The sequence below is a fragment of the Acromyrmex echinatior genome, chromosome 9 (genome assembly GCF_024713525.1).
Source record: "Acromyrmex echinatior isolate Ae372 chromosome 9, ASM2471352v2, whole genome shotgun sequence".
Classification (NCBI taxonomy): domain Eukaryota; kingdom Metazoa; phylum Arthropoda; class Insecta; order Hymenoptera; family Formicidae; genus Acromyrmex; species Acromyrmex echinatior.
Genome location: NC_141860.1, coordinates 4,087,574 through 4,113,066, shown reverse-complemented (window position 1 = coordinate 4,113,066; position 25,493 = coordinate 4,087,574). Strand labels below are relative to the sequence as shown.

The 25,493-nt window shown below is 32.3% G+C and overlaps 1 protein-coding gene across 6 annotated transcripts in view; it reads left to right on the top strand.

Annotated features, from left to right (window-relative positions):
- LOC105148790 (beta-1,4-N-acetylgalactosaminyltransferase bre-4) overlaps nt 1–25,493 on the top strand; it is a 136,181-nt gene that overhangs the window by 19,276 nt on the left and 91,412 nt on the right. Inside the window, exons 1-3 of one of the 6 annotated variants that reach the window (XM_011060714.2) lie at nt 8,386–8,786; nt 9,930–10,171; nt 11,192–11,450. The exons of 1 other annotated variant lie outside the window; for it this stretch is intronic. The gene's annotated coding sequence lies outside the window, so the exon portion shown is untranslated. Of the gene's footprint in view, nt 1–8,374; nt 8,787–9,929; nt 10,172–11,191; nt 11,451–25,493 lie in introns of those variants that run through there. 4 more of the 6 variants (XM_087409768.1, XM_011060713.2, XM_011060715.2 and 1 more) reach the window with 4 other exon arrangements.

Sequence of the window (25,493 nt, the reverse complement as noted above, 5' to 3'; positions counted from 1 at the left end):
CGATGAGATAACGGAAAGCGAAGGACTAAAAAGCTGAATCATACATAACGATTACATTGTACTCTATGATATCGAAGCATTATTTATTAATTTATGTTATGTTTAGTGCATTATTTCGCAATACAATTTTACGGATGTTATGGACACAAAATATATTTTAGTTGAATAATTACTAGTTCTCAGGGTATTCTAATTTAATATTCGAACAAAGAAACATTGAGTTCTTTCGAGAGAAATGTTGTTGAGGACAAAATATCTCTAAAAGCCTAGGAAAAAGGATCTTTTTAAATAAATTTTTTATGAATTAAGATTGAGACGTCACAATGAAAGATCTCTTAGTTGCTCTTGAACTGAGACTCTCCGAAGATTTCCCGATTTATCGAACTAAATACCGGCACGAATTCGCAGGTTGGTTTTATTATATCTCAACGATTCTTGAAAACGTTACTTCAACGGCGCTCGCTCTAAATAATTGTCGGAATTAACGAAAGCACTCGCGCTAATTGCGATGATAATTGTAGTCGTGGGAATTATGCGTCCAGTATACAACTCTCCCATCTCCTGTCTCGTCTCGTAGAGGTTGAAATTACAGACCAGGCTAATACAATGAGTAATATTCTAGATCATGAAGTTTGTTACCGTAGTAGATGTTTGCTGATACGAAAATGGAAAAATGTGCGGGTCGACACGGTTTAATTTCAACATTAAGTCGTTCTTTCCTGTGACATTAACTAATAATGTTGAACGCGTGGTTTCAACAGAACTATTAGAAACATCTTTTGTTGTATTATACTCTAAAAATAATTCAACGTAACATTTAAATGTTGAAAATAAAAATAAAATTATATATAATAATAATTAGCTTGATAAAATGAAATATAAAAATATTCAAAAAAAATAAAATATAATATATATTTTAATTTATATAAATTTATTAAAATTATATATATATATATATATATATATATAATTTAAGAACATATAATATAATATAGCACTTATTATATATTATATAATATATATATAATGTGCTGTTTCTGGGCGAAAAGGAGATTTATCAGACTTAAGTAAAATGTAATTTCTCCGAGAGAAAATCGTTAAATTAAACCTACAAGTCTCTGCCTGGGTCACCGCAGATGGCAAACGAGTTTAGATCGTTGTATTAAAAATGGAGACAGTCGGCTCTACACAGAGCTTGATTTAAAGTGGCGGATGTCAGGTTGCATTGTCTGTTCTAAGAGGCTGCACGACAGAGGGCTAGTGCGGCCTCATATATTCCGCGCCCTAAGGTGCATTCCGCGTCTCGGCTCTTCATACTTAACACCCCGGTCATGCATAATACAATATGCATCTAGCAATACCGTATCACTATCCTTTAGAACCCTATGGGTCTCTATTTTTCACTATTTCTTTCTATCGTCATATTATACTTTTCTGAAAATCATGACAAATTCTTTTGCGATTGTACGTAATGATAGATGTTCACAAATGTTGATGTTATTTTGATAATATTTGTCGATATCTTATAAAAACATGTAAGACATTTTCAGAAAAAGTAAAATAAGTCTATTTTTTTTTTTGTTTGAATATATTAGATGATTAATGGGAAGTATTTGCCTCAAATATATTTTACATATTTTTAATTTGTGCATTTGAATAATTGATGCACGTGAATTTTTCTTGGAATTCTTGTAAGTCAAACTTTCTCACAAATTCGAATGAAACATCGAATATAAAAGAAAAAAATCGTTTTCGTAATTATACGAAAAGATACAATTAAAAAAAAGTTCTAGATCGTAGTAGAATCTCAAAGTTAATTCATTGCTTTCTTTAGCTCTTCTCGGAATTAGCTTAACTTTCCACTCATATTTCCCGATCGTTTGAGTGAGGGATTAATGAAAATTTGGTACCGGTGGGATTAAAGGATTTGATTCAGAGGCGTGTGAAGTGATGGGACCGATGTACGAGCCTGGTACCTGAAGAGACACGGTGCACCGGACGCGAAGTGAATATTCCCGTGAGAACTTCACCGAGCGGCGTCTAGTCGCATCGCTAGTCGTCGACATTTCGAGACGTGTGCGCTCGCCGTAGAGATGCACCGTGCGGACAGTTCCGACATTGCATTAATTGGAGAAGTCTGTATTTGCGAATGGATCGGTATTGCTGCGGATGCGAAAAGGACACTGCCGTGCGATGATCGCGTCTGAAATTTGAAAGCGGATGAAATTTTCGTCGTTGAAACGCTGTCGCAGCGCCCGTGACACATAAATCACGAATGTTGTTTGCATGAAATCGAAAAATTTTTAAGTTATAAGATGATAGATTGTATCATAAATTTTGTCTAGAATTTTAGTGTAGAATTTTAGTGTAATAAAAAGTAAGTAACTTAAAAAGTCCGAAGATAATATATTACTTAATTATTTTTTTAAAATATTTTAACAATGACACACAAGAGTCTCTCACATTTATAAATTTAATCTACACATTTATCTTTTTTCTGTTGAGCTTTCATATATTTTTGTACATAAAATATTGTTGGTAATTGAACAGGAAATCTATTTAAAATACGCTCTCTTTTATAACTCATTATTTTTTATTCTGTAACGACTTTATGTCCTGTTATTAAAGGAGTAATGATAACCCAATCTTGAATTAAATTTCGTTGTTTTTTAAATGAAATGGTTTATATTTTAATTTCAATTTGTATTAAACCATTCCATTTCTGTGATTAGTGTTAAAGTAAACAACATTCGTATTAATGTAAGTACTAAATAATAAATTAAATTTGCATCAATACATTTTCTTCAGTTAAATTAATGATCTATTGAATAAAAGCAATAGTGACCTATATAGAAATGATTAAAAATAACTCAAACTAGATATAATTTGATATCATGTATTTAACAGTGTATAGAGTAAAACAGTAAAACAGTATTAATACACGATTAAGTCAATCTTCTCACATTTACAATTCTTCCTCGCTTTAGCAATTAGTCGTGCGAATGAAGTTTTTGCCGAAGCGAGTGAACTTTTTTATCGTTCGCCGTTTAATTACACTCTGGCTGGTTGGAAATACCGTCCGGAATGACGTCCGGCACGCCGGCTTCTGACCGCGCAAGATTTCGCAGAGATACGTCAAGCGTACTTTTCGCGAAGCGTGGAACAGGATTTGCCTGTCAGCTTCGTCGCTAAACGCGAACGCGACTATCGCGATAAGTCACGAGTGTACTCGCACTCTTGCGCGACAAATAAAGCGCACAAGCATAAGTTCCCTATACACAAGTTTGACGATATATCGAAGAAGTCGTTAAACTCTCCTGTAAACTTAGAGAGATTTTGAAATTTTTTTCTTATTTCATCTCGTTTCTTTCTTGAAGTTTTTGGTAATTTTGATAATTTAATGAATTTTTATTATTCCATTAATTCTTTTCTTATTTTATTATATTTTTAAGTTAAAAATAATTTTTTATCGCATAAATATATATACAATATTTTGTAAAAAGTTTATTATAGATTATTATATTATTAGAATATTTTATTATCTCTCTCAAACTTTCTTGAACGAATTATTTTATTTTAATATTTGTCTTTCTATATTTGGAAATATCAATTTTGGAAGTGTTGTGAAACTAATGGCTGTCTGCGACCATGACAGGCAAAATTCTCCAAAATTCTCTACAATAACGAAAAATTTCAGCAACGTTGAGTGGAAGGGGACTTCGTTATTAATCAGTCGAGCAGAAACCAGAATAGTGACACAGACAATAAACGGTAGAGAAAAAAAAAAGAGATCGGAGGATTTTCGTGCATATTTGCGTTCGAAAACTCTCGGACACGTTTGATATTAGCGCAGGTATAGTTGCGTGAATGTCGAATGAGAAGTTGACATTGTAGCACACGATAGCAGTAACCTGTCGCGTGTACAAGAGAACGCGTATACAATCGCGCTTTGTTCGCCTTGAAAATGCCAGTTTTGACCATACCGTGACTAACGACGAGTTGGGAAATTGGGATTCTACAGGTTTTTTTTACGTTGGAGATGGGAATATGTGTCGGATGAAAATTGATATATATGACTAATCCCGCACGGCTTTGACTGTCTGAATATTCAAGAGATGAAAATAATAGAACTGTAACTTTATAAAAATTCATTTTCAGATTCGTTACTCAATGTGTCATATTCTCTGTATCAGAAATATTAAAATTATAAGTAGAGAAATTAAATCGATAAGAATAAATCAAATAAGAGAAAGAATCTTATTTTTGATCGAAATTTTGATACTTGATAATATTTATATGCAAATTTTTGTAAATTTATTTTTTTCTATAATTCTATAAACTGCCCGTCAATTTGATTTGTCGGACTTGAAATGCGAACTGAAACTGGAATATTAATGTTTCAAATTAAATATATTGATCGTCAATTTAATAATGATGCTAGTAAATATCTTAAGAACCCTGTAAAGAATTTTATGTGAAAAATGTCATCTTAGCCAGACTTTGAATCTACTGGAGCTCTCGAACTTAGAAATATTAGAATATCAATGGCTTTCAAATTATAGTTATCTAAAAGTATCAAATCTCTCGCTAAATAAATTTCTAGCAGATGAAAAATTTCTCTTTATTTAATTCTAAATTGGTTTTAATTTTATAAAATTTAATATGTACATAATTGAGGGGATGAGCGAAATAAAGGCCTATTTTAATTACAAAATCTTGATTTTAATAAAAATAAAAATAATTTGCTACTTTTTTATTATACACAAATGGGTACAATATCAAATGAATTTATGTAATGTTTAAGAAATTACATGTTATAATACTTCTTTACTACGATTATATTATCAATATTATATAAAAAAGCTAATCTTCGGAAAAATCTCCTAAATAAAATCGTGCCTTTATTCCGCCAATCCCCTCAATTGTGGGATTGGTTGAAAATATTGTACATATAATACCTAATATTGAAAGATTTTAAATATGTAGTGACAATATTTAGAGGTTTTTAAAGAATACTAAGACAATAGACATTTGATAAGAAAGTACGACTTTTAGTAAACTCTGAAATGAACAATAGTACGTATGGTTCGTTAGGGACTTTCAACGAGCGAAAAGATGTACAATAGGTCTACCGAGAGCAATTTGCGAGATTTTGTGCTATACATTCGGACGCATCCATGCTTTTTTTATTAGGTCCGACTTGATTCTCCGGGTTCCCTGCTTTTCCTACAGTGATTCAAGCCAAAACCGACAAACTGTCCGCCTCGGTAGCCTCGAAAGTTTTTAACGCCGCGAGAGATGAGTCGAATAGGAAAGCTGCCGCAAAATAGGATTTGGGAGGTAGGAGCTTCCGGGGATTTAAGCGAAAGAAGCGCTTTTGTGAGCGCGTAATACAACGCGAGTAAGCGCGCGCGCGTAATGCATTCTTCCTAATCTGCCGAGTTCTGTCGTTTTATATGCACGTACGCATTGTTTTCCGTGTAAGAGAGGAAAGACACGTTCGCGCAATATCGTCGAGCAAATTCAAAAGCTCAGTAGAGCAATTTCGAATAACTCCGCTATATACATTCATATTTGCTGAAAATTTTCAAACACATCTTGTGCTATACGCTCCCGTATGTTCCCGTGATACAAAAGGTGTAACAATGTTTAATGAAATTTTTAAGAAATATTAAGATAATGAAAATAAATGAATATAAAAGAAAATACGTGACTTTTAGTGAACTTTGAAATGAATATGGACGGCGAGACGGACGGTTTGTTAAGGACTTTCCATTAGCGAAGTAAATATTTAAGCGAGCTCCTTGATAAACGATGAGAGATATAATTGTGCTACGATTGACGTAGTAAAGACGTAGAAATGACGAAATACATTTCCACACAATACCGCAACGATAAACATTCGACGACATTGATTTTTATCGGTTTGCCTTTGACGACGAAGGCCGTATATTTTTCATACGTATCCTTTCATATTTTAATTTCACGCAGGAAACGTAGTCAAACGCAGCAGACCGAGGATTTCGTGCACTGTCGCGTTTTGCATTCGCTAAGGCTGCCACGTCGCATTCAAAGTCGCGGATGTGCAACAATGCTGGCCGCTCTAATTTAATGTGCAACGAACCCTTTTTGCCGCTACCTCTTTATACCTTCGGAAGAACAATGAAAGCTCCTGAATTATTGAAAATACTTCTTTGTATTTTGTATCATTATACGTATTCCTACTGACACACATCTTTTTTCGAAACGTTCTTTCTAAAAAAAAAAAACAAAAAAAATAGTTTATTTGAACTTTAACTTTGGAAGCAAAAACATATGAGTTTTTCTAACAAGACATTATGTGTTCTTTTTTTATCTTCAATTACAGAACAAAATTTGGTTGCATAAATTGAAAATATTAATAGATTCGAAAAGAAACAAATTAGGTACGTACAGTTAAATTTATTAAACATTCTAATCGAGATAACTGGAAATCAATTACGATAAGAATTTTGATTGACATGATCAGAATACGAGTATATGTTGTTTCCTCCTTTTTGTTTACTCTAAAAAATATGGGCGTGGCTTTAATATCCTGTAGTGTCTATGGGTGGCATTCGTTGATTCAAAACCATCTTAAATATAGTTTTAAAATGTCACGAATCAATCAGAGGGTCGTATTAGCATCTTAAGACATTACTTAAGACGAGCTTGAAATAAGAATGGACTATGAATACTGGCCTATATAATTCTCACCGTGTTGATGTTAATATTAATATGATGTGGATTTAAATCCACATTATTTTGTCAAAATTGAGAAGGTTTATAATTGGTTACGACAAAAATTAAATTTATTAATAGAGGAGAAGATGGTATTACGGCCAGTATTGTATATTGTGGCCTCCCTTAATCTTCGTTATATAACGAATCCTAATGGGAATTACTTATGGAATTATTTGTTCAGTAGTTCGCCGTTACATCATGACGCTAATATACCAATACTCAATAGCCAACACTTATTATAACGCATTTTTACTTCCAAGTATTTTAAAACGTTTCTGAGAACATTTTAACATTTAATTACACTTACTTCCTCATTTTTCTTAAACTTGAGCGTATTATCCCATGAATATATGTATTTTTGAATATGTTATTTACTATTAACATTTTATTTAACTGTATATATTTCAAGTTATGCAAATTTAAACAATAGCATGGCATTTTGCTAATGTGGCCCTCTATGGGTATTACTCACGATTGTTTTTTTGAGGTTTTTATATCAAAATAAATATTTGATAATCGATTATAGCTCTACTGTTAATCTATAGTTTATATAATCTATAGTTTATATTACGTGTACTTTTTTTATTACTAAACAGCTTATATGCAGAAGTTATATGAATGTATTTAGTTATACAAATGCATTCATTTACATACATTTTAAAATATTTTATTTTTTTGTTAATTTTGTAATCAAATACTGTTTTCTAAACAAAACTAATATTTTAAGAGTATTTTTATGAAAGGCTACATTACCACTCATTTTTTTTTTTCGTTATTATGCAATGTCGTCACATTTTTATTAATAGTATCCTAAGTAATAAATATTTCGTAACTTTGAGTCCAAATCGATTCAACAACATTTTAACGAATGCAATTATTAAGATTTAATCTTAAATATTGATTATTAACAAAGTTATTGTATAAAATGTAACTAATATGGATGCTACAATATCATCTTCTCCTCTATATTTTTTCAAGAATTTGTTAGGTTTTTTTGTTTCAGATAAATTGTATATGAAAGCTATGTGTTTAGCGTAAACATTATTTATACAAACAAGATTGTTAATTAACAGTTGTTCCAGTGCTATTTGTTAATATTATTTAATTAAAAATTTTATATAATCTACATGTAAAATATTGATCAACTTTGAAAGTTAATAGTTTTTGAGGAAAAATTTATAAAAATAGGTATCTTTTTGATCCTTCTAAGTATCCTCCTCTCCCTTCAATTCCATGCCTATTCAACGTAGCAAAGCAATCGATGTAAATTGATCAAAATAGAATTTCGCAACACTGTTTTATAAATCTCGGTTAGGTTAGACTCTTAATGTACTCGGGGAATTACTGCGACCCCCATCTGCGCTTTCCAGGTAATCGTATCCTAAATCGTCGATCGCAGCCATAAAAACCGCCGCTTTTACGTACGAGTAATCCGGAGCGCGCTGAATTGACTCGACCTGCATAAATGAGCTCTTCGTAAATCAGTCCGACGTCTCGCGGCGCAATCTTGTTGTCATCTCCACGTTCGCGGTCGCAACGGTTCGATTTATATGTATATCGAAGTTCGCGGCCGCGCGCGAACCAATTGGCGCGCGGCGACTCGCGGCCGGCGCTCCGGCGACCAATCACGATCGCGTTCCTTCGTCGGCTCCTAGACGGACGGCAGCTAGACGAGCCGCGCTGGCTCGAACGCGTCAGTCTGTTCCGTTGTTTCGTGTGGAGAGGAGCGTTCCGCGCGGTTCACGTACTTCGCCGGGTGTTCTCGCTTCCTCGGTGATTCTCACGCGTTTCCCCGAGTTTCGTCGCGCCTCGCAGCTCGGATTTTCCCCGGTTTTTCTCGCCAAGCGACTCACGTCTCGCTTGGTAGCCAAGACAGATCTCGGATACTCCCGCGTCGTGCGTACGTGATGCGATTTGTAAATTCGACGTTCGCGAATACGCTGGAAGGAGAAAAAAAAGAGTGAAGTGGCTGCCGAGTGACGAGAAACATCACCTTGACATTGATTGCCGGCAAAGAGAGAAGGGTAAGCTAGATGTTTACTGATACTTTGGGTGCTTTCCAGCAAGGACATAGTCAGACACCGAGAATCGTTGATTTCATCTTTGTTTAACGTAGACAAACAACAAGGATGTAATGATTCACTGTGTTACACTGTGTCTGACTATGTTCTTGCTGGAAAGCACCCTCTAATTTGGAACTGTGATGTGTACGGAATATTATATATATCTCCATCTCTATCATTCTCATTCCGTATAATCTTATTATAGTATATATAAATTTGGGACGCAGTAGATTGCAAGATGTTTAAACTGAATACGTTATTCTCAGGTCTTTATAAAAAAATAAAAGAAATTGTTTCCGTTATTATGAATATACGTTTTTACTATCCCCTATTTCACGTATACATATATAATATCATTATATTTACCACAAAAATCTCATTTTAATATGAATTCATTTACAACAGAATCTTTGAATGATATGATGAATTCGATGATTTCGATGATTTCGTTGCGTTACATTAGATGAGTGAACATTAAAGGCTGATTTATATATATATATATACATATCTAAATGCAGTGGCATAATATAATCAACTTTGACAATGAAATAATAAATGTGTATTCTGTTAACTAACGTGACAATATCGTTTTTGGATATTGTTTAAAATATTTGTAAGCTTTAATATTTGACTCTATTAATTTCAAGCATCATAGCTTTTACTAATCCAGTGTAAGTCCCGAAACATAACAGATATAATAAGCCTTAAATCTTGAGAAATTGAACAACCATAATCAATTATTCATCTCACATTCGACTGTGATTGATCAATTTCTTAAGTATTAAGGCTTACTGAGCCAGAATTAGACTATGCATTGAAGATTGAAGATTGAAATTTGATCAATGAGAACAAAGAAATTTTAATTCCTTTTATTTTGATTGGCTCAATTTTTCAATCTTCAATCTCAGTCTTCAATGCATAGTCTAATACCGACTCTACATCTATTGTGTTTCAGGATTAATGCAAATGATCGAATTCGCGATCATTAAACACGGCAACAGTTTCTCGTGTTTTCCGCTTACAAACACAAACAACTAGACATTTATAATAATTATATAATTTCTTATGGTTGTTCCATCTAAATTTTACCTGTTGGGTAAATAGCAAGATTACCCAATCACAAGCGCGGATTTATCTAACAGATAAAATTTACTAAAAGGTGGAACAACTAGGTGGCACTAAGAGACACGAATAACCTGCGAACGGATCGTGTCGTAAGAAGGGACACTGAATTGTTGCCGCTGCTTTACATTTAATAAATATCAAGCAAGACAAGAGGTTTCGGTTACGATACGATGGAGGGGCGCAGAGGAATTTGTGAATGCCAAACCGGTTGTGTTGAGAAGGTCAGTTACTGCATTGGCGCTACTCTTCTGGGTTTTATTCATTTTGGTCACAGATACTTTGGAGTTCTTAGGTCACTGTTCTAAATTCTATGACCCCACACGTTCTTGAGACTCGCAGAACATTGATCGAGTTCGAACGAGTTTTTGAAATACTGTTGAACGAGAGTTTAAAAACCAATTTCTTTCGCGTTTTACTCGAATTGGTGTAATTATACGTATAAAAACCAAAGCTTGTATATTCTCATGTTGATAACGAATATAAATTTTGAATTTTACATTTATGTATTATACATAAATTTGAGCAAATTAACATTAATAATTATTCTGATTACGTTAAATGCCGCCTTAAATACAGACAGCAAAAATAAAATTGGTAAAAGTCGTCGTGCTATTAAAATTTAATACGCACGTAATTTTAATAGCAATGGTAACTTTTGCCAATTTTACTTTTGCTGTCTGTATTTAAGGTGGCATTTCATATACTTGATCGAATAATAATTACTACGAGGAATACACTGAGGAAAAAAATTATTAACTTGACTTATTAAAATATTATAAATTAATTTAGCTTGTCTATATTTCTTTCGTAGGAGTATATTATAATTTGAGTCAAGTATATTATACTTCACATTGAGGAAAAAATTATTACTATATACTAAATTAGCTTAGTTTATCTTTTTTGTTAGAAAAGGTATATATTTGAATAAAATATACTGTTCATATAAAAATAAATCTTTTTATATTGTTTATATATTATATCTGACTTAAATACATACATTCTTGTACGAAATAAATAAAGATGAACAAAACTAATTTAGTCGATTTAACAATGTTTTTTCCCCAGTGTAAGGATAGGAATGGAAGACCAACTATGAAAATAGAGTAATGAAAATAAATAGTAAAGGAAGTGTTATTTTATTAGAGTCATTTTATTAGATGCACTAAAACAACGTGGGGTGCACGAGACCTCACTGTATAAAAGCTCTCTTATGTGACGGCAAGATGTATGTGGTATTCTAGGATCAATAGAGAAAGGAAAAGAAGAGAACGAGTCCACCTAAAGAAGGGCTTCGATGGATCTCGTTTGAAGCCTCGAAGGCCAAGGCTGCCACTTACGCCAAACTGCGGGGGTGAAAGAGAACGAGGAAATCGAGTGAGATAGAAATCGGAATAGAGAAGAAAGAGATGAGCTATCTGACACGTGGGCGAACTCCGAAGACTCATAAGCTTGGGCGTCGCTAAAGAGAGAAGGAGATAGACAGGCGAGAAAGAGAGAAAGGTAGGGGATTACGTAAGGCCTCGTGCAAGAACGAGGATTGAAGGAGAACTGCCGCTTTGGAATGCAGTTCAGATTTGTAATGATTACATAGCAGTCAGCACGTTCGTAGCGTTCGACCTTTAACTTTTTCGGTAAAATTGTCGAATATGCGCATTTTTTTTAATTTTAAAAATTTTAAGAATCACAATTTACTTTTTGCACGAATAGTTTCGAAACAATTTATTGTAACATTTAATTTAATATCTGATTTTTGAATCGGTTACTAAATTAAATTTTATTTCATATGGACATATATAATTTCTCCTGTATTTAAATGTATATATGCATATGTATTTTTTATAATATTTCTCTATGTAGCAATGTTTCTACACAAACTATCTGCTGCTTTAGCAGTAACCGCCGTTAATCTTAATTGAATCTGGTTTTGCCGTGTTGCGCACAAAGCTGCAATGCAGAAAAGGAGAGCAAATTGATAATCTAGGATTAGTTAATATACGATCGACGCAAACTGGCTTAAATAGACAGTATTAATATTCCATTGATGGTTGGAAAATCCCTAGGAGTGGGACGAGAAACTGGAAGCTATAATTAGCGAGTACCTATTACTTCAAATGGTTCATCAATTAATTAACGTATTGATTTAAATACTGTTTTCTAACTTAAGTCAATTGCACTAATCATAGATATTCGTAAAATTCTTCGATTCCGAGAATAAATTGCTCGAAGCAATTATTATTAAGAAATCATTAAGCTTATTTTAAATACCATATCTTATTTTTTTTAAATAATTTTTTAAAAATAATTTAACATACTTTATGATGATTATTAATACGTTCATACATATTTACTATTAAAATGTATATATTTGCTCTCTCAAAATCTCGTTCACAAAAATTCCTTAATTTTTGCATACTTTTTAATTCAAGAGTTTACAATATATTGAATCACATACTTCTCTTAGTTAATCTTAGTAATCTCTCATATTCATCAATCAAAAATGATTCCCTACCGTCTCATCGTGTATCCGTTAACGCGGAACCAAAAATAGGGTACTCTCGAGAGATTCGTTTGCAGAGGAATATGTGCTCGTTGCGGTAGCCGCGTGTTACTTAACGTGCCAGATGTCCGCGTCACTACACGGTGCCGCATTAGCAATTTCGTGGGATTGTGAGAGGAGGACGCGAAATCCACTTGATATATCTGAAAGCCCGTCGGCCTGCAATTGCGAAGCCGCGGCGACATGACGCGCGAATTATACACCTTTATATTACGGTTCATTTCATATGGCTTTCATATACGATCACCGCGGGAGAGCTAGAGAAAAAGAGAGAGGCAAGAAGAAAGAGAGAGAGAGAGAGAGAGAGAGAGAGAGAGAGAGAGAGAGAGAAAGAGATAGTCTAGGTGGACATACAGTCTACGTGGAATTTGCACGAGTCTACTCCGTATTTGTTCGCTAGAGAGGACGGATATTCTCGGGATAATATCACGTTTAATATATCACGTATATCGTGTCGCATCGTTATCAGCGATTTAAATATTTCTCAGTCAGAAATATTTTAGCGATTGATTATTGTACTTAACGCATTGATGAGTCTATTAAGTATTTACGGCTGGTATTCATAATCGATTCTCATATTTAAGATTGTCTTTTCATATTTAAGTACAATCTTAAGATGTCACGAATCAATTCATCACAAATAGATGCCGTTAGCATCTTAAGACATTATTTAAGACAGTCTTGAAATAAGAACAGATTATGAATAGCGGCTTATGATAACCGTGCTTCCGTTTCAAATCGTCTTATTGCGTACAAAGGATGTTTACTACCTAGAAAACTTAGAGATTTCTATTTACTATTGAAAATCAGGTATTTTCAGGGAATTTTATCAGAATTCACGAAAATTTTTGGAATTTTATTTTTAAATTTGAATTCTATTTTTTTCTGAAAACATTTCTTTGATTATTTTTTCTTTATAATGCAAAATGTTGATCAAATGCAATGAATTAGCAGTAAATATCACACACACATCCGCATATATTCACGTACATTTTGATGTATTTCGCTTTTTTATTTAAAAAAATCGAGGTGACAATAGAAGACTTACAAGGAAATATACTACATTGTAAAAGTACTAACATTACCAAAAGATCATGTTTGAAATAAGAATTCTAAATGGTCAAATCTTGGCATCCTATCTATTCTGTATCCGACTTGAACTGGAACACGTTTGACCATTGTAACTTAGGTACAAAATGTCTCGAGAACGATATATTTTTGAAAAAAAAAGTTTCCCAAGTCCCAAGTACAAAATTCATAGGATCCCAAGATTTGATTATCTATTTAAAATATTTATTTTAAATGTGATATCTTTCGACCAGTAATATTAGTTTTTTTTATATCACTTTTACAATGTAGCACTCCTTTGTCAACAGAACAAAATAGCTCACATTTTAGTTAGGCATTTTGCTTATTCTACAGATTTTGCGTCTTCATTGTAGAATATACGAGCAGTAGATATAATTATGTATCATCAAACTCTGTATCTGTTATGGAATCCCTTTCTTTTACTAATTTTTAATATGTATTTCATTTTGCGTCGCTTACTCCAATTTTATTCGTTTATTTCCAAGTTACATTAAAAAATTTTATAATTTTATCTGGAATTTTGTACAAAAATACTTGAAAAATCCGGAATTTAAAAAATATTTTTTGAATTTTTTGTACAAAATTTCAATAAACATCCTGATAAAAAATTCACATAAATTGCAACAATTTTCACGTAACATCTCGCTTGACTCGTCGATTTATTACTCTCACCTCGCGTTTGTCCCCAGAGGTTTCCCATATCTAATTATTCTCCGTACGAATATCGATCGGATAAAAATTGAGTAAAATTAATTGTTACCGGGTAGAATATTAAGAATATCTACCATGCATAAATGAGACGACATATAATCGGATTCATTCTCGTTACAGGCACACGTTACAGGTGTGTATGATTTACTCGATGCACTACACTTGTCTAATTAACAGATAACATTATTGTCAAGGACAAGAAGTTACAATAAAAGTTAACGTGTACTGCTACTATTGATCTATCATGCTGGTAGCATGACGTTTGTCATATTATCTCGATACTCTTCATATCTATCTGATTTACATAGTAAATATTTAAACTATTTCTTGCAATAAGTATCTATAAGCAGTATTATCTTGCTTCCTCTCATTGATAAGAGTTTTTTCTAATAAAGCAAATATAGATATGAAAGAGGTAAGATAAACTGACTAAAGGAAATCACTTATTGTTGGTATTTATTCAGCTTTTAATTTAATCTATGTCGCTTTTATGAATTTTACAAATTTTTCTTCGAAGCAAATATCGTTAGAATTTTGTTTTGAAATAGATATTTGTTATTTCATATTTTTAAATTCTTTTACTTGTATATTAAAAAAAAAACACAGTGTTTTTAGTATGGAATTATATTTGAAATTAATAAAAAACGTAATGTTTTTAATATAGAATTTTTCGCATTGCTGTTTACTTTCAAAAATTGTTTAATTCAAGAATTATTTCATTGCTTTAAAATTATTTTGATTTTTACTTTTCATTTATTCCACTCGTAAATTGAGAAAGCGACACAATCTGTTGATGAAATATAGGCTTCTGGGTGAGATAAAGTGTTCGTACTTGAAACAGCTAAATAATTATGAACACTAATCTCTTTCTCCTCTAATGAGTCAAAATAATAACGATATACCTATTATATGTCGGTGCTGGTAATCGTTGTGTGTAAATGGACCACAACACAGGCCACTCGTCGTGCTTGTCATAAATCGTGTCGCCCCTAACTAACGTCAGCATGGAACTGTCGCACTGTATACACGCCGCGCGATAATTGAACGCACGGCGCGCAAAGTCATCGCTTTGCCTGTAAATTATTTTTTATCACACTGCACGTTGTTTCCCCGGGGATATTGCCGAGCGTGCTTCGCTCTCCGATGCTTTTCGAGGTCCGCAAGCTATCCCATCGCGTGCGTTATCGTCCGAAATATATGAGCGTGTTTCGGTAAGCTCGTTGGATCGTGTGCAATGCGCTGGATTTCGGTCATTTCTTTGTTTATGGTTCACCGAATGTCCTGCAAATTTCATTTCAGCTCGACGCATCGAAAGCATCACGCGAAGCGATTGTTTTGCGATATTAAAGAATTCTTGATTAAATTGTCGAGGATCAAATTAAATTAGCGTAGAATTTTTAACGAAATTGAATTGACTTCGAGTACTTCACTGGAAACTACAAAGGTCGCTCTCGGCGACATTTCTTGAAGTAACATTTAACATACTTCCGACTGCCGCTCGTATAAATATATTGTTCACAATTTTTTTCTGCGTTACGTTTTAATTTTTTCCACGATAATGAAGCTTTCGTCATAATATTGAAAGAGTAACCTGAGACGCAGTTCTACAAAAACAGCGGAAAGTTTTTATTAGATTAACCGTGTAAAGAACGATTGCGTAACAAAAAAGAAGAGAGAAGAAAGGGATATTTATTCTCATTAATCATTCTTCAGATAGGTTTCCGTAAAAAGCAATTATTTTGCAACGAATATTGACGATATAAAAAATATGAGAAAATATCAAGTGAATTGCATGGTTGCGATGGATGATATTTCTTGCTATCATTGTGTGTTACGTGTATAAAAGTCACGCGCTCTCGCTCAAACGATAGCGATTTACGCCTTTCATAGTGCTCGCACAATCCGAGTCACGAAGAACGATCGTCGTTACCATTCAGCCAAGCTCTGGTTCTCCATTATATCATGAACATGTCGTGGAAAATATCTTGTGGGGGTTTACGTCCATTCATCGACGATGACCAAATTGCGCATTGTGTCGTTTTATTAGCTCACCTAGATAAATAGATTACGCTCTTTACATATGTTATCGTCGTTTCAATGCGGCTTTCTACATAACAAATTATAGACGTCAACGATTGGAGATAACATTCTTTCGAAACAATCTTTCGATTTATTGACTTTCTTCCGACTTATTGGAATCTTTTTAATAGTACAATATTATTATACGGACATTTTATTGAAAAATTAATCGAGGGAACTATTATAAAGAATCGGAAGATCTTTCTTTTAATTTCCGTAAAATTTAAGTTTGAATCCAATCTTTCTTTAATAAAATCTGATTACATGTATTGTGAAATTTGAAAAGAGGAAATTTTGATATTCAACTGTAAATTGAAGTCCTGTTAAAAAAACAGTTCTGTTAAAAATTCTGTATAATGATAAATTGAACAATCTTGCATACTTATCTTTGAATTTTAATTTCTTTTTAATGCTATTCCATTACTAATTAGTTTTATCTTATATTATTTTGTCATAATTAACTTTTAACGTTAACGTTAAGTTTTGTACATTTATACGTAGCACATAATATTCTTGCATATTATTAATTTATTAGTGTACGTTTCATTTTAAAAATTTTTCGAGAAAATTGGAAAGATCTAAATTGGAAAAAATCTATTATTACCTTTTTCCTTTTACATTTTCCTTTTTTTGCAACCAAATCTGATTTTATTCCCCAGTCACACAGCTTCGAATACATTGTCTCAGTACCGAGCGAGCCGCAGAATGGCACGAGTTTGGGCTTCGGAATGGCACGATCACGATCGTTATTCCGCATACGGGTTCGCTTTATCACGGCTCGCTTACGATGGCAGGCGCGCGTTTAATCGCATCCGCCGGCCTCACGGATCGCGGATTGTTATCGGGCCAATTACGACCCGTCGACGGTCGCTTTAAATTGACGACGACGATGAAGACGACGTTTGGCATTTGTGGTAGCGGCACCTGCTCTACTGCTTCGCACTTATACGACCGCATTGTTTACGTGCGCTTCCACGTCAATGGCATGCATATCGCACGACATAAATTGGTCAACACAGAAAACGCATTAATATATCTTTGACGTGTGGTGGTTTTCGATATGATTTAATTGCGCATGTAATAACTGATAATGAAAATAATAAAGTCACGGACAAATAAAAAATTTACGATCAATTTTGGTCACATTGAATCTCTGTGTTGAAGAAAAATTAATTTAAATTCTTCTACGGTACCATCGCGTCTGCAAGGCAGAGAAATTCTAACTTTAATACAGTCTGCATAATAAACACCTCGCTTTACTGTTATGAAATAAATATTAAATTAGATTCTCTTTTCTTCATCCTTATTCATTATCCGGTCTTTGCAATGAATGAGCGTTTTCTCTTTCTTGAGCGTTTGTCTTTCCGGCGCGTTGATTAAGTGAAAAGGGAGAATCATATTGAAAATAAAGCGCGTATTTCAGTCGTCGGAGTACGTCCCGTGGTTAAAATATGCCTGAACTTTCCAGCCGACACGACGATATAAGCCACCACGTACTTTACATTCCACGTACGTACACTTTATTTACGTGCTCTATGTGCCCTTAGAGAGTTTGTAGACGGGAATAAATAACCAACTCGTCTATTTGTTACGCAGTCTTATAATTGCCGTCTATTTTACGAGTTCTCGAGGGACACATCGCCTTAGAATCTTTTGAAGATGAATTGATAAAATACTATTGATTATACTTTATATATATATATATATATATATATATATATATATAATTTGACTATTAAATTATTAATTCCCTCTAAGATCTCGAGGGAGCTCTTTCGTACTTAGTCTTAATTACTTAGCAAACTCTCAGTTATTTAGTAAACTTTTTGAAAAAGAATTATATTTTATAAATTATTTTTAAAATACATTACTATAATATAGTTTGTAAATACTTTATATATATATATATATATATATATATATATATAAAATTTCTTTTGGAGATTTATGTTGATTTAGAATTTTTTATTTCTAATTCCAAAATATCCATTGCATTAGACATCTAAATCAGAATTTCTAATATCTATAATTCAAAATTTATGTCGTATAACTTTCTGATATATCACAGTTTCTCGTCTTGGGACGACGTATCTTACAACTGCTGAATTAATAACATCGTTGATAGGCAACCAGATGATCGAAGGGAAACAGTTTCATATATCACACAGACAAATATAATTCTATATTAATATCAAAATTTGAAAATTTATTGATTACGAAAACAGATGGCTCGCATGATGATTTATTTATAGAATGATTTATTTTTTGGCACGTACAGACTAGTAGTGAGTCATTTATGATTAGTATGCAGCGATATGAGTCTTTATTGAGAGTTTATTTAACATACATATCTTAATATGGCGCGTATACTTTTAAGGAAATGTAGCAAGAAGAGTGAATATACCTTCTTATTATTCATGCTGTATAAATATATATTACTTCTGACTATGAATATTACATGAATAACTCGGAAGAAACGTATATAAAAAAATACCAAAAATGATACTTGTCAAGTGGCAACGTCTATTAAGCTGACACACTTCAGCACAATCAAACGTCTATTAAGCTGACCACTTCAGCACAATCAAATGCTATACTACATTTTTTGCTATTTTTTTACTAATTTTTTACTCTATTCCCGATTTTTTTGCTCACTGTTTAAGTCGAAAAATTCGATCAAGAGTGTGACTATACTGGCTCGTATAAAAGTAAAGTACCTTAAAGTAATTAATTGCTGAGCTTATTTTGGTCTTAAAATGTTTGTAGAATTAATTGCTCTAAGAATATCACAAATCGGAATTTTTTCCTCACTGTTTAAGTCGAAAAATTCGATCAAGAGTGTGGCTGTGCTGGTTCGCATATAATAGTAAAGTACCTTAAAGCAATTAATTGCTGAGCTCATTTTGGTCTTAAAATGTTTGTAGAATTAATTGCTCTAAGAATAGAACACTGTCACACTCTTGGTTGAATTTTTTGACTTAAACAGCAAAAAATTTCGATTTGCGGTATTCTCTTAGAATAATTAATTCTATAAACATAACTTAAAAACAAAATGAGCTCAGCAATTAATTGCTTTAAGGTACCTTACTTTTCTACGCGAGCCAACACAGTCACACACACTCTTGATCGAATTTTTCGACTTGAACAATGAGCAAAAAAATCAGGAATAGAACAAAAAATTAGTAAAAAAATAGCTTTTCAAGAATATGCTAATTTTTCATTTGCTTGATTTCTTTATGATTGTGCTAACTTTAGTCTTAAGCTGGTACAATTATGAATTTTAACGAATCGGCTGGAGCAAAAAAATTGGGAATAGAGCAAAAAATTAGCAAAAAAATAGCCCTTCAAGAATATGTATTTGATTTTTCATTTTCTGCTTCTTTTCTTTGTAGCTATGCTAACTTTAGTATTCTATCTATTAAGCTAGCACAGCCATAGGTTTTAACAAATTGACTGGAGCAAAAAAATCGGGAAAAAACAAAAAATTAGCAAAAATATGTGGTATAGGTCGCGTTTGATTATGCTAAAGTGGCTATGCCAGCTTAATAGACGTGGCACAGTAAACGTTAACTATACTTGGTATATAGTATGTTCCAGAAATTCCGATGTCAATTTTAATAATACATTTTTCAAGGAATATGTAATGAATGATACAAAAAATTAGGATAAAAATGATAAATTAATAAAATGCAATAATTTTTAAATTATGATAGAGAAATATTATGCCAGAAAATTGTCCTTCGATCTTCGAAAGATTAATATTTTATAGTTCCCATTGACATAAATAGATGCACGACAGAAAAATTAACACGATCTATTAATCCCAAGCTTGTTGTGGTTTTTAAAAACATTTTTAGATATAAATCACTTTTTGCTCTATTTTTCATTTTACATGAAAGGAGAGCAAGTCTATTTCCCTAATAACAAACGTAGTGCAAAAAGATTAGCGCGGATATAGCAGAGAAAAAGTCAGATCTGTATGTTTTTTGTGTGGGAGATTTGAATTTATATAGCTCTGACAAGCGCTGTCAAATGTACGATAACAAAATATAAAGGATGACTTTCAAGAATATATAAGTTATTGTTGAAAATATTTATGACGTGTTATAAATTTTATATATTTCATATGGTCGATGTAAATATAAAACTATTTTTGTAGGGATTTTTGTAAAAATAATTTGATCAATTGTATTATTTTGATTGATAAATAAAAAATGATATAAATATTAGGTGTTGGAATTAATTCGTAGCGTTTTTTAATGAAAGAATGTTATTTATTTCACATGAGCATTAAAAAATACATTAATGAAAGTACTTCCCATCACTTATAAAACGCTACGAATTAATTCCAACACCTAATAATATATCGAATGAATTGAATGAAGGAAAATTTTATTATGCTATTGAAGAAGTTAATTGCAAAATTATCATATTTTTTTGTAATTATTATTTATATTTTACTTTAATAATAGTACATTAATATTATAAAAATAATTGATTTTTTTTTAATTGTAGGAAGTTTATTTTAGACTTTTATTCAAATGAAAGATATACACATAAAAATACAAAGAAATATAAATATTTACGTACACAAATATTTTTCAAATGTTTGAAATACGTTTGTGTAATCTCTTAGTTTTATTTCGACATCTCTTTTTTATTATACATTTCCTATGGAAACTACAATATCTATTATATGTTATTTTAAGTGACGCTTTACTGTCTCGTTTAATTGCGTTTTGATCAAAGAAACCTTGCAATGTTGTGTAACGATTTCTAAAATGTATGTCGATCGATATTGTTCATTAATCGTGCGTATACATTCGTGTCTATCTGCTAACTGACATCGTGGCATTTGATATTTTCACGAGTCATTGTATTGCGAATTCCTCCACGTCGGTACTGTTTTAATTTTTACGGGAACGCATTTTTACAGGATTCGCGGCCGAAAATGCACGTATAGCAATTCTCGGAAGGGAACACGCGTGTTTGGGTTTAAAACCTGTTAAAAACCGAATATTCGTGGCGCGCGCAATTGCAAAACTCGTTAAATACAAAAATAATAAAAAACACGTTTGCGACGTTTCTATATATTCGTTCAAACATTTGTCGTTGAAGTTTGAATTATTTAAACGTAGAATACTTTGTACCGTACACATTTTTCGTCATTGACGCAAAGCGTGTAGCATTGCAAAACTTGTTAAACGCATCAATACTTTGATGCAAATACTCCACACGAATCTGTTTTCCTGCTAATATATTTCTATCCAAGTTTGAAAAAGTGCCATATCATCTATATATCTTTCCAAAAAAAAATAAATAAATAAATAAATGTTTAGCCAAATAGAAAAATTTTTCTACTGTTAGTAAAAAGCTTACTCTTAACTTTTTAATTACGGATTTATCATTACTGTAATCTGTTAAAATGAAATTTTTTGTGATTAATTAGGAATTGTAATGGACGAAAAAAGGAAATCTTTTGAATTTATTTTGCACTTGTAAAAACAATTAAAGACCTAGATAGATAAGTAAAGTTTGTTTCATGTTTTATATTTTGTCAGAAATTTAACAGAATAATCTCAATGTCTCTCATCTTATATAATACAATCGATATTTATCTTTAAAAAAAACTCGTCCATAAATAACTTAGTTTTTCCTGTTTTCCTCATAGCCGTTTATTTAAACAGCTTTAATAATTTTGCAATCGCACGTCTCATTTATTTATTTAGTAGATATAGTCTCGTAAAACTCAACAGGATAACAGAATAAAAATATTTTTTACTATTACCGTTGTGTAATATTTTTATATTATTGTTATTGAATATTTTTTGTGTCTTCTAAAGAGACGAGACTTTTGAAATAACGTCCATGTATGAATGTATAATATTTAAATTGATTTAATCGTATCTCTGCGCGCTTGTGCCAAGTATTGTACTCTACTTGGTAATGTGTACGTCGTATCGCGTTGATTCGATAATTCAGATTCTCGGGACAAGATATACGCACGTCTGTGTTGTGCAAGGCGGGCACGAACATGGATTGCTCAACGTGAGTGAAGCTGACACGTGCCGAGGTGGACGAGTTAGAGAATCGATTCGAGTTTAATTTCGCGTTGTGCGAGCACTGGTTTGCCAAGGAAACTGGATGCGACGTCATACATATGTATCGTCAATGCGATGCGTTCGTCACGGTCAGTCAGCTGCGTGTTATATACGCAAATATACTTTTTTATACATACATATTTGTCGCATCCAGTTTATAGGTATGTAATAAACAATTGTATTCTTTATGTGTCGTGCAATAATTTTGCAATAATCCGTTCGATTAATTCGAAAGGTGTAGTTAAAGGTTTTTTTACGTATGCAACATATGAACGTTTTTTTACATTTTGATTGCTGATAATATCGAAGATATCGAAGAGTCACGACACACACATTCACACAAATTTATTGAAATATATAAAAATATTTTATATATATTGAATTGGACGTCTAATTTTCGAGAATACGTAATGCAGGTATAATTAAAAGTTTTATATTGATATTTTTTAAATTGATATATTATCTCTGTGTATTTTTATATACAATATTATCTTTATAATCTTATATGGTTTAAATAAAAAAGTTTAAATTAGAGAGAATTAATGAATTAATGCACATTGTTTTTATACAATTTTATATACAATTTTGTATTCTAATGGATTTTTAAATCGATAAAGGTGATTCTTATTAAAAGATGTAAAACGATTCTTGGTGTTAATGAGACAACACTTTTACGACTACGAACACGGTGTTTGCGATTAATATTAAGTGGAGTTTGTTATCTGGATTCTGTTGTAGACATCGTAAACGCACACGCGATTCGTGCGTTCACGAAATAGCTCCGTTCGCCACCATATAGTGTGTTTTTAAAAGGCGTTATTTACAATGTGCGATTATTCTGTGCGCGATATACTCGGATGATTTCGTGCCGTCTGTCATCGAGTCGGGTTTGCCAGCACGTAACACGATAATTCGCGTTGCTAAGTTCGTCCGTAATCGCTATTAAATAGCTACAAATAGTATCGCATCGTATATTATGGAAGTCTACCAGATACTTATCTGTTCTATTGCATATGAATAAAGTAGTACAATGTATTGTATATAGACAGGTGTATCGGTGAAAGTTCAGTTTTTTTTCGTATCACAGAAGCTTGCGAGACAAAAGATCGTTATATATATTTTTTATTTTTGTAAATTTAGAATCATTCTTACATAGAACAATTTGAATAAATAAATGTCGATTTTCATTAATTCGAATTCAATTTAAATATTATAAAAATACACACGGAAAGAACAATTTTGTTGAAGTATGTATTGTAATTTAGGTAGATACAGATCTGAAAATAATTTTGTTGGACCGTTAAAATTATGTAGAAAACTTAAGCATGAGGAACAATATTGTCAAAAGTTTTGACATCCGAGCAATCAACTTGATCGTTGTACATAATTATTTTGATATTCCAACAAAATTATTTTTAGATCTGTATCTATTTAAACTTTTAGATACTTTAGTAATAGTCGTTCTTTTCGTACAAGGATTGCATATTCGCGTTCTGTTAGCTGCAAGACACCCTGTATAAGCGAAAATCATTGGTGCACGATGCGCGTGTTGTTACGAAGCTAACTTTTACTTTACAACTCGCGGAGATGACGTACGATTGTTCAACTGTATGTAAATGTCAGCCAATGCTACCATCTGACAGATCGCTGCTTCGCGATGCAGTTATCTCTTCTATCGCTTCTTCATTCTTTATTCACGGAGAATGTACAGGGTGACACATCAAATTATGATTCAATCTCTTGATTCAATCTTGACTCGAGATTTGGTATTATTTTTTGAGAATTTGTTAATTTCAGATATTAATTGCTTGACGTTAATCAATATTTTAGTACCAAATGCCATAAAGTAGTAGTATAATTCTACTTAAATAAAGCTTATTTAATTTTTATTAGGTGTTTGCAGTGTGATTTATTCTATTTATACTATTTTTCGATAACCTATTAATCCCAAATATTAATTACTTGGCAGTGATTGATATTTTAGTAACTAAATATGATATAAAATATAATTCTATTTAAATAAAGTTCACATTTAATTTTATTAACTATTTATCCGTACTCTCGTTTTAATCTTACTCGAGTATTTTTAATATTATTGATTTCTCGATAGTTTTATTAAAAAAAAGTTTATCTTTGGATTGATCAGAGAAGTCTTAAGAAATCTTCGTGAGTATAAAGATTTTGCACACCCTGTGTTTCCGATTGGTTTTGGGGGTCAATCGATTCGCGACTTGGAACTGGTCCAATCTTCGTGACACAGCGGAAGCCGTTCTTCTGTATAACCGATGCCTCTCGCGGGTTTTCACGTTCCATCGAGCGAACGACGGAAGCTACGGATAAAGCGGATAAAAACTCGATTTCGTTAAGTCGTACCCAAGGACGATCCCTGTTATACATGGTATTTCAAAGACGAATCGAATAAAGTAGACACTTTTTAAAATAATGAAGAATTGTATATAAAAAATAGCAAGTATATAAATATTAAATTGCTAAGCAATTTTTTAATGTATAAGATCAAAATATTAATATTGGTTAAGATTATACATATAACATAATGTAAGTATTCTTACACGTTAAATACTGCGATGCTGAATATATAGTATTGTTAAATATCTTTGATTAAGTATCTTTGGTTTTGTTTGTAAAAAATTGAATCCATCTGAAACTCGATCAATCCATAGATTAATAGATAATTAATCTCCATTTTCATATAATGAAAATGGAGATTCTTCATGAAATTCTTATACTTTACGCTAGATATATTTCCGATCGCAGTGGTATACATATGAAATATTTCTTAAAGGCAATTCGCGTTTTTTCTCGTATTATTACCCCAAAGGATGAGGTTTAGGAGTTTTGAAACGTGTAACAGAGATCGTCTCTCGTTTAGATAGTCTCTACTCCTTTTTCTTTACTCCGAAAGAGAGAAAGGAGGGAGAGAAAGCTCGAAGACCGTAGATTTCGCTTTTGGCTTGATTACGCGATAAAACACGTCGTGAACGAAGG